This window comes from Ahaetulla prasina, chromosome 2 (genome assembly GCF_028640845.1).
Source record: "Ahaetulla prasina isolate Xishuangbanna chromosome 2, ASM2864084v1, whole genome shotgun sequence".
Lineage (NCBI taxonomy): Eukaryota > Metazoa > Chordata > Lepidosauria > Squamata > Colubridae > Ahaetulla > Ahaetulla prasina.
The window spans coordinates 56712749-56726154 of NC_080540.1; the positions used below are offsets into that span (position 1 = coordinate 56712749).

The 13406-nt window shown below is 38.2% G+C and overlaps 1 long non-coding RNA gene across 1 annotated transcript in view; it reads left to right on the forward strand.

Moving 5' to 3' along the window:
* Positions 1-11912, forward strand: part of LOC131189952 (uncharacterized) — a 65939-nt gene extending 54027 nt beyond the window's left edge. The window contains exons 2-3 of the long non-coding RNA XR_009153176.1: positions 7992-8168; positions 9359-11912. This is a non-coding gene — a long non-coding RNA (uncharacterized LOC131189952). The remainder of the gene's footprint in view (positions 1-7991; positions 8169-9358) is intronic.
* The last annotated feature ends 1494 nt before the right edge of the window (positions 11913-13406 follow it).

A 13406-nucleotide genomic window follows, 5' to 3' on the forward strand; every position in this document is an offset into this window, starting at 1 on the left:
GTATAGTTTCTTCTTTATTTTTTATTTTTAAATCTAAGAGCGCTCCTAAGAGACAAACAAGTAAGATGTTCCCCCTTTACAGAGAACAATTCTTTAGAACAGAACAGAACAGAACAGAACAGAACAGAACAGAATAGAATAGAATAGAATTTTTAATTGGCCAATTGTGATTGGACACACAAGGAATTTGTCTTGCTGCATACGCTCTCAGTGTATAGAAAAGAAAAGGAAAGGAAAAGGAAAAGGAAAAGGAAAGGAAAGGAAAGGAAAGAAAAGAAAAGAAAAGAAAAGAGAAAAAAGAAAAGATCCAAAGGCCTAGAGAATGTAAGTCTATTTCTAACATACAAACAGAAAGTAGGCATTTCCACTTGAAGTTTGCCTTATACACTGTAAGCCGCCCTGAGTCTTCGGAGAAGGGCGGGGTATAAATGTAAACCAAAAAAAAAAAAAAAGTTCACATCTCAATAGGACAATGAGCAGGTACAAATCAGCTGCATACCTACATCATAGCTAAGGTGATGCTTATACCAATGCATGTCCCTCTCGGTGATTTGCTTCAGCTTCCTCTCCTAGCCTCCATGCCCAATTCTAGGCATCCTGTAGCCTGGCAGAATGACTGTCTTCCCTGCTATGAACTTTAAATACTCAGGATGCTTATCTGAGGCTCAGCTTTTGCCAAGAGAGTCAGCAATTCCATTGCATAAGTTCCATAAATAATTTTCATTCATTTCAGCCGCCTGAGCAGGGAGGAATGGCTACTACGTCTTTCTTCATTCCACCTGTCTCAGCGGGAAGGAATAGCCAGAATGTCTGGCTAGAAAGAAAGAGGACCGAAGGATTTGAAGAGAAGTGAAAGGAGGAGATGGAATGCTTTAACCTGTGCCAACTTCTTGCTGGACTTATTGTACTGAGCTAGTTAACCTTTGCATTCCTGGCTTAGTATCTTTCCATGACTTCTAGCATCTAGCTGTTCCCAGCAGGAGCCTGTTGCAGAAAAGAAAAGAAAAGAAAAGAAAAGAAAAGAAAAGAAAAGAAAAGAAAAGAAAAGAAAAGAAAAGAAAAGAAAAGAAAAGAAACAGTATTCAGTAGTAGATCAGATCTTATGTTTCTGGTGAAGGTGAAGAATGAAAAAAGAAGCAATGATGACAAAAAGCTGTGATGCAGAAACAGGATCAGAATGTCCCGTTAAGAGCTTGGTATCTTGTAGGCATTTAGAACTCAATGAATGTGGTAGATAGAAGGCCTCTTCTTTAATACTCTTGGCCAAGATGGTCTTACTTCTTCTCTTATGCAAGTGCCAGATGTTGCCATACAAATGGGCTTCCTCTGCAATTAATGAAGGGCCTTTCTACTGGTGGGAGCATAGCAAATACCAGAATCTCTCTCTGTAAGCAACAAACATCCCACCACTAATTCTCCTGAGGTTCCTATCCCAGTGCTCCGTAAAGTTCCCTGCTGCCCACATCTAGCACAGGTTTGGTAGAATTAAATAGGTGGTCTTAGACTCTCATCTTGGTAGCATGGAAGGGAATTTCTTTGTGTGGGATTTAAATCAGGAGTCTCCAACCTTGGCAACTTTAAGCCCAGCAGACTTTAACTCCCAGAATTCCACAGTCAGCAAAGCTGGGAGTTGAAGTCCGCCAGGCTTAATGTTGCCAAGGTTGGAGACCCCTGATTTAAATGGCAATGTGTCATTTCATTTGCTTACTCCAAGTAGGTAGTTATTTACTTATTTATCTATCAAATTTATATACCTCACCAAAGATGACTCAAGAATCAAAAAGGACACAACATAAACAGAAAATATACAACATAAAATAACCTATTAATACATTATATATATAAACCTCAGAAAACAAATATATATATATATATATATATATATATATATATATATATATATATATATATATATATATATATATATATATATATATATATATATATATACGCACACACACATATACATAATAAATGCAAAAATACACATTATTAGAAGAGGGAGGATAAAAATAGTCATTTCAACTGTGGAGCCATCTGAGCAGGTACCTGGTCACCTGGGAGCCACAGACCTGACCACATAGCCTGGTTTTAAGGACTTTTTAGAACACCAAAAGGGATGGAGATAATTTAATTTCTAAGTTAGTCTGCATGTTGCATTTGCTCAATTGTGCTGGAAATGATAGTCACAAGTCTCGTTCTTGTAATGTCCTTGCTGAGAATAATCAGGGCTTGTCCTAATGATCTTTCCCTAATGCTCCTATTGCAATCTCACACTTTCTAGCTTTTTAATCCATAGTTTCCTCTTTTCACTACTGTAGTCGTAATGGAATGCATGGGTAACCTTGAGGAATAGATAGAAGCCTGCAATCATTCAATAGTCAAGAAAGACTCTTAGGAAAGACCCACCGTACTGGGGTCTAACAGTTAAAAATAAATCTGGACTTTTTAACTTACAAGATTCTATTAATGTAATCTTACAATAAAGTAGATTTCAATCATCTAGTCATTTCTTTCTAGTTTACCCAGGGAGGCCAACATTTGCATTATCCAGAATGAAAAGCACAAGCAAACACCTGTGTCTGGGTACCAACCAGTGGTGGATTTCAAATTTTTTTTACTACTGGTTCTGTGGCCGTGGCTTGGTGGGCGTGGCAGGGGAAGGATACTGTAAAATCTCCATTCCCACCCCATTCCAGGGGAAGGATACTTCAAAATCCCCATTTCTTCCCAATCAGCTGGGACTTGGGAGGCAGAGAACAGATGGGGGTGGGGCCAGTCAGAATTTTTACTACCGGTTCTCTGAACTACTCAAAATTTCTGCTACCAGTTCTCCAGAACCTCCCACCTCTGGTACCAATGTTTCAGGCACATCCATGGCTCCTCTTAGAGAGAGATATCTCTCTCTGGACCAGATTTTATGCTTTCTTTCCTTGGGTCCCCACCCACTTTTAAAGTCATAGGTTTTTCTGTGGTTTGAACTCATTATTGGTGTTACTGTATGAATGGTTTTGAGTTGTGATTGCATGGCATGGTTGTTGTAAGGAAAAATGGGAGAACGGAATGCTATGTACACTACTCTAATTTGTAAAATTAGAAACAAATTCTGTAGAAAGTTGACTTCTTCTTTCATAACAAGGCTATCTGGCTCACATGTTTCATTCTTGCACACAAAATTGGTATCTCCTTGCTTCTGTCCCTCCAAGGATGGTATGGTATTTTTATTATTTCTCATTATCATTTCTCAAATCTTCTTTAAACGATTGATTTTTAAACATGCATGTCCATGTTTAACCCCTTGCTTTCTGTCCAATTCACTTTCCCTAGTAAAATGAGCTCTAAGAACCATAGCAAATTCTGATTTACTCCTCCACAGGATGTGGTATATAGAATCCAAAACTTTGAATATGCTAATGGGATAAGTCTGCACCTTCTGCATGAATCCAAAATAAGCATCCCCAAAAGATGGAGACTCTACTTGTATCCATTCAATGATATGGAGTCAACCACTTCTCTGTGTAATTGGCTCCACTGATAAACAGCTTTTAACATTTATTGAGTTGCTCTCTTCCCATGTCTTAATGTCACCCTCTTGCTGTTTATTTGTTCCACAACCATTGCCAGAGGCCAAAAATATGGAATAGGGAAATGGAACATTACAACATCAGAAGGAAGTGTCAAGAGAGTTTGTGTCTTAGTCATTTAATTTGCTCTAAGTGCTCCCAATTTCCCATCGATCTCTTAATAGGAAAAAAATAAAAGAATTCAAGCAGTGAGTCCCTGAGCATACAGATAATTTACTCTGTATGATTTTATGACACTGAGAATATGATGCTTTGTAGCTTACAACCTGGTCTGAACATTGACAACAAAGTAATAAAAATAACTCTGAATGTTATTAAAACATCATTTTTCTTTAACTGGCCAGGACAATTAAATAATTGAATTACATGTGAACAGAATGGCGATGCATAATAAACTGATACTAATCTGTATAGTTAGCAATGCAGTATATCTTGAAGCATTTTGAACATTCAGCTCTTATTCTCACCTTTTCTATTTCAGCAAAAAATCATCTATCTGTTGCTAAGTTTCCAGGCTGAACTTTTCATTACCCTTAGATCATTCAATAACTTGACAGTCAATAAGTAGCTTAACCTCCTGCAGCTGGGCTCCGTGACACACAAAAAAATGCAGAATGCAGAGAGATATTTTAGCAAAGCTAATGATGACCATAAAACAACAATTTGTCAGCTCAAAGAGAACTTAATGAGATTTCTCTGGCATAGATTTAGGGGTTTTTTTTTTAAGGGAATAATGCAATTTAAGACTAAGTTAAAAATAGATGGTATGTGTTCAATTGACTCTTATTATAACTCCTAGATTTACACAGACTGACCAACCTTTGATTCTCAATGTTGCTAAACGTTAGTCATACCTTGGCAATATGGGCTGCTAAGAACTATAATTCAATCTTGCCACTCACTGTGCTGACAGGGAACTATGGAAATTGTAATCTAATATACTGAAAATGCTGAAAAAGAGATAGGAAAGGTTAGTTTACATAAAAGGTAGAGCAGAGGAAAGAGATATGTGAGGTTATGATGGTTGATGGCTGACTTGTACCTTTTATTATAAAGCTTGTCTCTTTTCACGTGAAATTGATACTCTGCTTGCTGGCTTTTTGTAGTCATCCCAAGTTGAAACTTTCAAATACTGAATGGTCAGATTGTTGCTGTTTATTAATGATTCCTGTCTTATTAAAAAGAACAAAAATGAACAGTGACTTTTTTTTTGTCACTCCTTCCAAGACAGCACAGGAATGTTTGCATAGCATTCAGGTATTTTAATTATAAAAATGGGATAGACGTTTTGCATGAATAGGCAGCCAGTCTAGGTCAGCTGAATTATTACAAAGCTATGGGGAAGACAGACAAAGAGGTTACTGAAACTTTACTTGAGTACTGAAGATAAAGAACAAGGGCTAGACAAATTCTTTAATTTCAAAGTAACATGGGGAAGATTAATCAACCAACCTGTCTTACTTATAGCTTTTAAGATAAAGATAATACACGCAAGCACACACGCACACACAACCACACATGACTAACTGCCAATAAATTATTGAGGATGGCTGAGGACACCCCGTCCTCCTTATTAATCTTTTACTCTTTAACTTTGATTTCTTACTTTTAACTTGTAAATTTTAACCTTATTTAAATTTACATTAAGAACTGTGCTTTTTATTCATGTTTTTATATTATTTTATTATGTTGTTTGCAAATCACCCAGAGTCTCTTAGGTGAGATGGGCAGTATAGAAATTTGATACATAAATAAACAAACTCACTGGAAGCTCAGAACTCTTAGAATAGTGCTGGATACTTTGCAGAGAAATTTGTTCTTTCTTGACACTTCCTGGAAAGGAAGAAAGAAACTTGCTAACTTGTCTTTCACAGATTTTTTTTTTAAGGAAGAACTCTACTTCTAGCTAGCTTTTCTTCTCATGGAAGAAAACATATGAAAAATAATAATTAAAACATAGAAAAGAATTAAGGTAGGTGACAATAGAATTGGCATAAAGCTCTGTAAATAGCCAGGCTATGACAATGGCCTGGTTCCCTTATAATGCTGAACTAAACTTCTCATTCCCATTTAATCTAGCATATTTTCTGGATCCAGACAGTAACCTTCATGGCTGAGAATCTAAATATGCAGGCCTTCCCATTCCCCCTGTACTTTATATTAGCACAAAATAGTATTGTAACTGCTGTGGAGCCCTGTGAAATCCCCATTGAGATGTTAAGTGAATACCCTAGTCACCTTCATCCATACTCAAGTGATGAACGTATGACCACAGAGGAATAGGTACTAATCACATACTGAATAGAGGAAGGAGCCTCTTCAAGATGAAATTATGCAGATGAACGTATTAGCTAATGAGTTTTTACATTATTCAACAAGGCTCCATTGGGAATGACAGCCAGCAAAGCATTGGAGAGTTCCTCAAGTCATTTCATGTTGAGTATTCACGAATCTGAGATCCAAATTGTTGCAGTTACAAAGAACAGACTTCCGTGAACATTTCCCACCTTACAGACCAGCACATGATATTGGTTTATTTATCAGCAATGGAACATGCCCAAATATGCCAAGAGCAGGGGCATCCATAGGGAGTAGGGGTCAAATGATGAAAGCAACATCACACCATCATAACATAAGATCTTTCCCTTTTGTATGTGTTTTGATATATACAAAGTAAACTCAATCTGATGACAGGCATCATAAGAAATATAATATTTTATTAACAGAGTTTTGAAGGCCCGACATTTCTCTCTACCTGTCTCCTAAACTAAACAGAATCAAGGCAGGCTGTCTTGTATTTCTTTTCCATACCTTCCTGTTTTTATGGGATGAATTCATATTTTCTTAATGCCTTTTGTATCTTTTCTTCAAAATTATCTTTATACTCCTCTACGGAAAGGGGCAGAGCTTGTGTGTACAAAAATAAAATTTGAATTATAATTAACATGTCAATATTTTGGATGGGGTGCCACAGGCTTTGACTCAACCTAAGCAAGACTAAGTGGCTTTGGGTGTTTGGGCCTTCTGGTATCAGGGATTTTCTGTCTTTGGTTCTAGCTGGGTGGCACTGCCTTAGACAGACCCACTGAGCAATGTACTACTTCTACTAGAGTAACAGCTTCCTTTCAAAAAACAGATGACCATGGCTAAGAGGGTCTTCACATACCTTTGTGTTGTGAACCAATTGTGCCCATTCCTAGACTGGAAGGCCCTGCTTTTTGTTACCTCTGCCCTTGTGAGCTTTCATCTGGACCATGCAATGCCCTGTACATGGGGCTACTTGAAGAGCATTCAGAAACTTTAACTGATGCAGAATGTGGAAATATGGATAGTCAATGGTGCTGCTTACTTGATGTATGTTACACCATGATTTGTGAATTGTGTTGGTTGTCGTGTGCTTCTGAATACTGGTTATCACCTTTAAAATTGTTCATGCCTTAGAACCAGTCATCTGAGGGATGATATCTCTCTAGTTGTTTCTTCCTATCTGATCCAGTCTGATAGGATGGGATGCTCCAAATCGCATCAGCTATGGATCACCAGTTAGCTAAGCAGGAGATGTGCCTTTTCTGATGTGGTGCCTGCCCTATGGAACCACCTCCCCCTGGAGATTAGGATGGTCCCCACCCTGCTGGCCTTTTGTAAGGCCCTAAATACTTGAATCTGGGCCTGGGCCTGGGGCCCCAGGTGTGTGAAGAGATCTGTCTCTTGGCTATGTAAGCAACTGTCAATTCTAATACCTTCCTCAGTTGCTATGTATTTTAATTTTTGTATTTCTGATAGTAATTGTTTTTAATCTTATTTCAATATTGTCTGCTGCCCAGAGTCACTTATTGAAATGGATAACTATACAAATTGATTAAACAAATAAATAAATACATTTTCAACTGTTGTATTCAACTCCTGGAAATTTTCCTAACTTAGTGAAAATTTATGAGCCAGTCGCTCTACTGTTCCAAACAGCAGTTTGATAGTTGTAAAATGCTCGATCAATTTATGTGTGGAGGGCATGATTTGCTCTATTTTTGGAATGTCATGAGAAAGACCAAATAATTGAAGCTTTCAAAATGATAGCTTTCAGCTAAGGTTGGCATATATAGCTGATACATTAAAACTTGAATACATACTTGAAGGTCCAAGGAACACATCACTGTTCATTATGATAGAAAGCAAGCATCTATGGGCATAGCTCTATTCTGAATTGGTTTTTAAAAAATTCTAAACTCTTTGCTTTCTTTCAAACCATTTGTCTCATTGAATCAGAACAGGTATAAACATTTTCCCAGGTTGGAGATATGGCAAGGGACCAGGAATCTACTAGAGGTTTTCAAACCAATGTTTTTTTTTAATTTATTTATTTATTTATTTATTTATTTTTCACATTTATATACCGCCCTATCTCCCTAGGGACTCAGTTGAGTTTTGCCCAACTCCTCCGAATGGAATTCGACACAACAGGATTCTGAAGCTGAGACTCCCCAGATGACATAAAGATGGAAAATCTGATGAAATGTCCCTTGGGATGCCATCCCCAAAGTCAGAGGATTGCAAACTAAGTTACTGTACACACAGAAGCAACTGAAGGTCATTCTTCTTTATAAACCTGCCAATTGCCAAGATGGTGAAGTGCAATCAATAGTTATTTTAGATAGAAAAGAGCCTCATCTCATTTATAAGATAAGGTTTCCTTTATCATTTTCTAATGCCAATAGGTTTTCTTTTCTTTGTTTTTTTTTTAACTTTTAGGTACCAAGCCAAAGTGGGTCCTTTTCTGAGGTGTCCTTGATGCTCTCTGAGCTTGGATGTTTTCTTGCAGACATTTCATTATCTAAACTATGTACCTCATCAGTGCTAGTAAGGAATGGGGTTGCTTCTCAATTTACAAACTCCTTTTCTCTACAGGCTCTGGCAGTTTTGAAAGGCCCTGTTGATTTTACAAGTTATATCACATGTTTTGCTATAGTATTACTGGGCATGTTAGCCTTACTTAACCTGGTACACCTTCCAGATGTCTCTGACAAAAACTGACATAATCCCCAGATGGTATATACATACTGGCTGGGAATTATGGAGCTGTGATATCATAGATTTTGGAGTTTGGCCAGAGGCTGATTTAAGCCACCCAACACATTTTGGAGAGCTGCACATATGCTGTTAAGCCTGCAGCAGAGATGATTCTACGAAGGGAGTGGGTCAGCTGTAGGCAATGAGAGGACAGATGGTAATTCCTAAGGGAATAACAAATTTAATCCAGGAATAAATATCACACACATGAACAGCTGCATAAACCTTATGTTCTTGGGCAATGTTCTGTATTAAGATGATCCTCTCTGCCTTAAGCATGGATTTTTATTTTTATTTAGAAAAAAAATCACCATGAAAGACTTTAGGTATAAGTCAGAGTAACTCCCCTTTTGGACCTGTGGATTAAAAAAAACATTGTCATGTTCATTTTGACTTCCTAAATAGCAGGTCCTACTCCAGAGATAGGAAGGCAGTGACTTCCCATAAGCTGTTGAACTCCTATTCCTATTAGACAGGGGAATCACGGCTACTGAAATTCCCCAAAACATCTGGAAGCCATTTAGCATTTCCAATCTGGCAACATACCTCTTGATTCCTGATCAATTTATGGTGTCAGTCACAGCATTAAAGGTGTCCCCTTAGGGGCTGGCATCATTAACTGCAAAGTGATGTATGCAAGCATGAAGGGGGTTGCCCAGTTCTAGTGTGCCTCACTGCTACCTTTCTTTCTTTCCTTGCTTCTTTGCCAGTTCTCTACATTCAAGCAGTAACAAGCAAAATTCCATGGAGTGGCATTCTCCCTATGTCCTGCAAGTTAGCCATAAAAAAGAATGAATACATGGGATGGAATAAGAAGATGGGTAGCCATTGAACCCACACATCAAGAGGACTGAAATCAACACAGATCTACTGTAGCCTCAGAAACATAAAGCTTCCTAGGTCAACTGAGCCTCCTCTTATCATGAAGGCTGAAAATTGACAATGAGGCCGTCCGCGATTTTGAGGCAGAAATATATTCTTAAAAATCTAGTCTAAAATAGCTTTGCAATACCCAACATCAAGACCTCCCAAGAGCCTGATAAACAAAGACAAATATCCTGCTCATCAGCAAGGTTACCTGTAGAGACTAAGGAAGGAGACTTGATAGACATACGCAAGGACTCTTTATTTATTTTCTTTTGTATATCATCTATCTATCTATCTATTTATCTATTTATCTGTTTGTCTGTCTGTCTTATCATCCACATATTTCCAATGATGGAACTAGTTAACAGTATTCAGTATAACCTGGCAGAAACAAACAGTGAGTGAGAGGTCTCATCTACAGCTAAATAAAAAGCCTAGCATTTGAAAACTGAAACTCAGCCAAAAGGGCTAAGGAAATACCTAACTATTTGATATTCAAGATACAGTATCTCAGTTTGTTGATAGCTGCATTATATTATCGCTAACTTGGCATGACCTTGACAATATCTTCACAACCTCCATCTTCTCCCTTATAATTAAAAGCATTGTTACTACTATTGTTACTACTGTAAATACTATAAATATGGGACAAGTTCCAGAAGTCATGTTGCTACCAAAACATAAAGCAACTTTTCTCGTATAAAGGCCACAAGAGACTTAGAAATGCACGGCTAGGTAAAATCAATAATTAAATATGATATTATTGATATGCCAATGTATTTTACATTCAACATCCATAGAACTAATCCTAAAAATTAACATTACTGCTGCCATCTATTTAACAGGTTTCCCCTTCCATCCTATTAAAAATGATAATTTGTAGACTGCTGCTGGAAGATTTTTAAGGGCCATGAATTGTTCAAAGACCTAAGATTGACCACCTCTAACAGAAAGCCGAAAACAACCTCTCTCTTAACTGCCCTGAAAAGTCATGGAGCCACATTTTACATGTGGGCCCTTTGTCTCTTGTGAGTGAATATAATCTCCCACTTAAACCTTGTTAAAGAAAATATTTTAACAGCTCTTAATGCTAAAGAACATTCCTCTTTAACCAAGACTTGAACTTTAAGATGCAGCCTTGTGGAAAATCTGCTTAGTATTAACAGTGGTCAAGGTTGGTGACAACATTTCCCATGACTGAAAGTCAAAGAAGAGATGTGAATTTGCTGTAGAAAAAAAAGGGCATGTAAGCATTGAGACATTACACAGCGCAGTTAGGGCAGGAGAACAACATCGGCTGGTATCCAACCACCATATGCCCAGCCTAGGATAGATACGCTCCAAATATCTGGTCCCCACTTTTTTGCATCATTAACATGTTTAGAGAATTAAGAGGCAAAGTGAGTACTTTAAGCCTTCTGAATAAGAAGCCTATTCAGCTCTAAAAAAAATCTTGAAACTCCCTGAGTTGAAACTCCATCCAGTTTGCAGAGGGTTTCTGACATATTATGCAAAGCCTGAGGCAGCTATCTAATTGACAGGAGTTCCAGTCTCTTTGGGTCTATGACAATTCACCGTGGCCAGCTTGCCACAGCCAGCTTGCAATAGCCAACTCACTGCAGGACAACTCACTCTGGTGAGACAAGTGTTACAATAATATCAAAGAAATGGTGGAATAAGAATCATTAAAAAAAGGATACAAAAGGAGGGACAGAATGAAATGTAAATGGCGAAAATTAAAATAATTTTATTGTAAATAGAATTGTTAAATTCTTCCACAGCAAGGTGTCCCACGTGAAGTTGGCTGTGGTGAGTTGGCCATCCTGAGTTGACCATGGTGAGTTGGCCACAGCAAGATGGCTGTGGCAAGTTGTCCCATTCCCACCTCTTTGTTATGATTCAGTTGTACCACTTGCTAGTGTGTTGGAAAAAAAACTTTGCCAAAAAATAGTTTTGGCATTTCCCGCCCCCCCAATCAGTCTCATTCAGTTTGATAAACAAGAATTCCTTTCTGTATTTTTTTAAAGGTGGAGAACATTCCAGTAAACTTTCCTGAATAGAAATGATCAGAAATTCTTATAGTCCCTTCTCTGTGAAGTGGTAAAGGAACCTAAACATTCAGTCTTTCTCATCTCCTCGACTCATTCCCACTCTGCACCTCCTTGACCCCCTCCCCACTGTGTCCCATTAAACCCTAAAAAAAGCTACCCAAAATGAATGTGTCGTGTGAAGCTTTTTTAGGAGGGGCAGCCAGGGACGCTGCAGGGTGATAGAGCTTTCTCTGCCATTTTGTACCAATTCATAAACTCTGTGGTGCCATGGTGGTACAGTAGTTAAAATGCAGTATTGCAGGCTAATTCTGCTAACTGCCAGGGGTTTGATCCTCACCAGCTCAAGGCTGACTCTACCTTCCATCCCTCCAAGGTGGGTTCCATCCTCTCCAGATTGTTGGGGTCAATATGCTGACTTTGTAAACCGCTTAGAGAGGGCTGTAAAAGCACTATGAAGCAGTATATAAGTCTAAGTGCTATTGCTATTTAAAGACATTTTATAGGATCTAAAAATGAGGTTTTTTTAAAAAACAAAAATCTATCAAAGGGAAAGAAAAATTCTAGGAAACTGCAGGGTGAATTTTGATGCAATCTTTATCGAAACTGCTCCTGGAAAAAGAAAAAAAACTGATTTTCCAAGGTTCGTTCTGGTCTTCTAGTTACAGTTCAGAGAAAGACAGTTACATATTTGCAGCAGCCCAAATTTTAAAATTTAGTCCAGTTGTAATGTAAGCTTTAGTCAACAAAGAAAAAAAAATCCACATTGGACTGGGGCAGATATATCATCCATTATATGGACTGGTGATTAAAGGAAGAACAAAAAGGAAGAAAAGTTAAGCTATGTCAGTGAAATGTTAAAGATCTCAAGAATGAAACAGATACTGTAAGAAAAGGGTGGGGAGAGGTGAAGAAATCAAAAGTTCAATCCCAACAAATTGTGGAGCTCATGAATCTCTTTCCTATATAAAATTTCATATTATCTTCGTTTAGGCTTAGCCTGTTACATGAATTATTATTATTATTATTACAGATAAGGAGGGATTATGTTGGGTCAGATCATCTGAATGGCTTTGACCTGAAAATACATTTCCACATAAACAAGACCTGAGAAAACCTCTGTGTACACAACACCAATGTCAGTAACCTCAGTGACAACTCATTGAAGGCAGCAGGGTAAGGCTGCAAACCTTTGCCCTGACAAATACAACCTGGCTACAGTATCTCTATTCTTTCCAGGTATAGAGAGGGAATCATAAAGTAAACACATCACTGTCTGCTTAAGCAATGTCTGGAGGTCAGAATTCTGTAAGTCAAATGGTTCTTGAACTTGGAGGCAATGCATATCTCATCGAAAAGAGGACATACATGACTCCTGGTGCCACCTGAATGGAATGGAGAAAGTGGTGTTCCAATTCATTCAGATTTTTTTTTCCTACATTGTGATTAATTTATTTTAACATGTAAATTTGACTAATAGGAAGTTAAGATATATATAGGCTGTAATCTGATTTTTCATGAATTTGGAATGTAGGAAAAGACTCCTGCAAAAAACTGACAGAAAACAAAGGAGTGGAGACTGACTTTTCCCCATCCCAAAGGGAATCACTACTGCTTAGGGACAGGGGTGTGCTTCAAAAATTTTAGCAAGGGTTTCTCTGCCCTGTTTCTGAGTAGGGCATGGTCATGGTGGGTGTGGCGTAGTCAGCCTCCTAAACTATGGCGGCGAGGGGCCTTTTTGCCCTCTCCAGGTTCTGGAGACTTTCCTTGAGCCTCTGGGAGGGCAAAAACGCCCCCCCCCCAGGCTCCAGAGGCCCACTGAACACTGGAAAGTGGCCCGTTT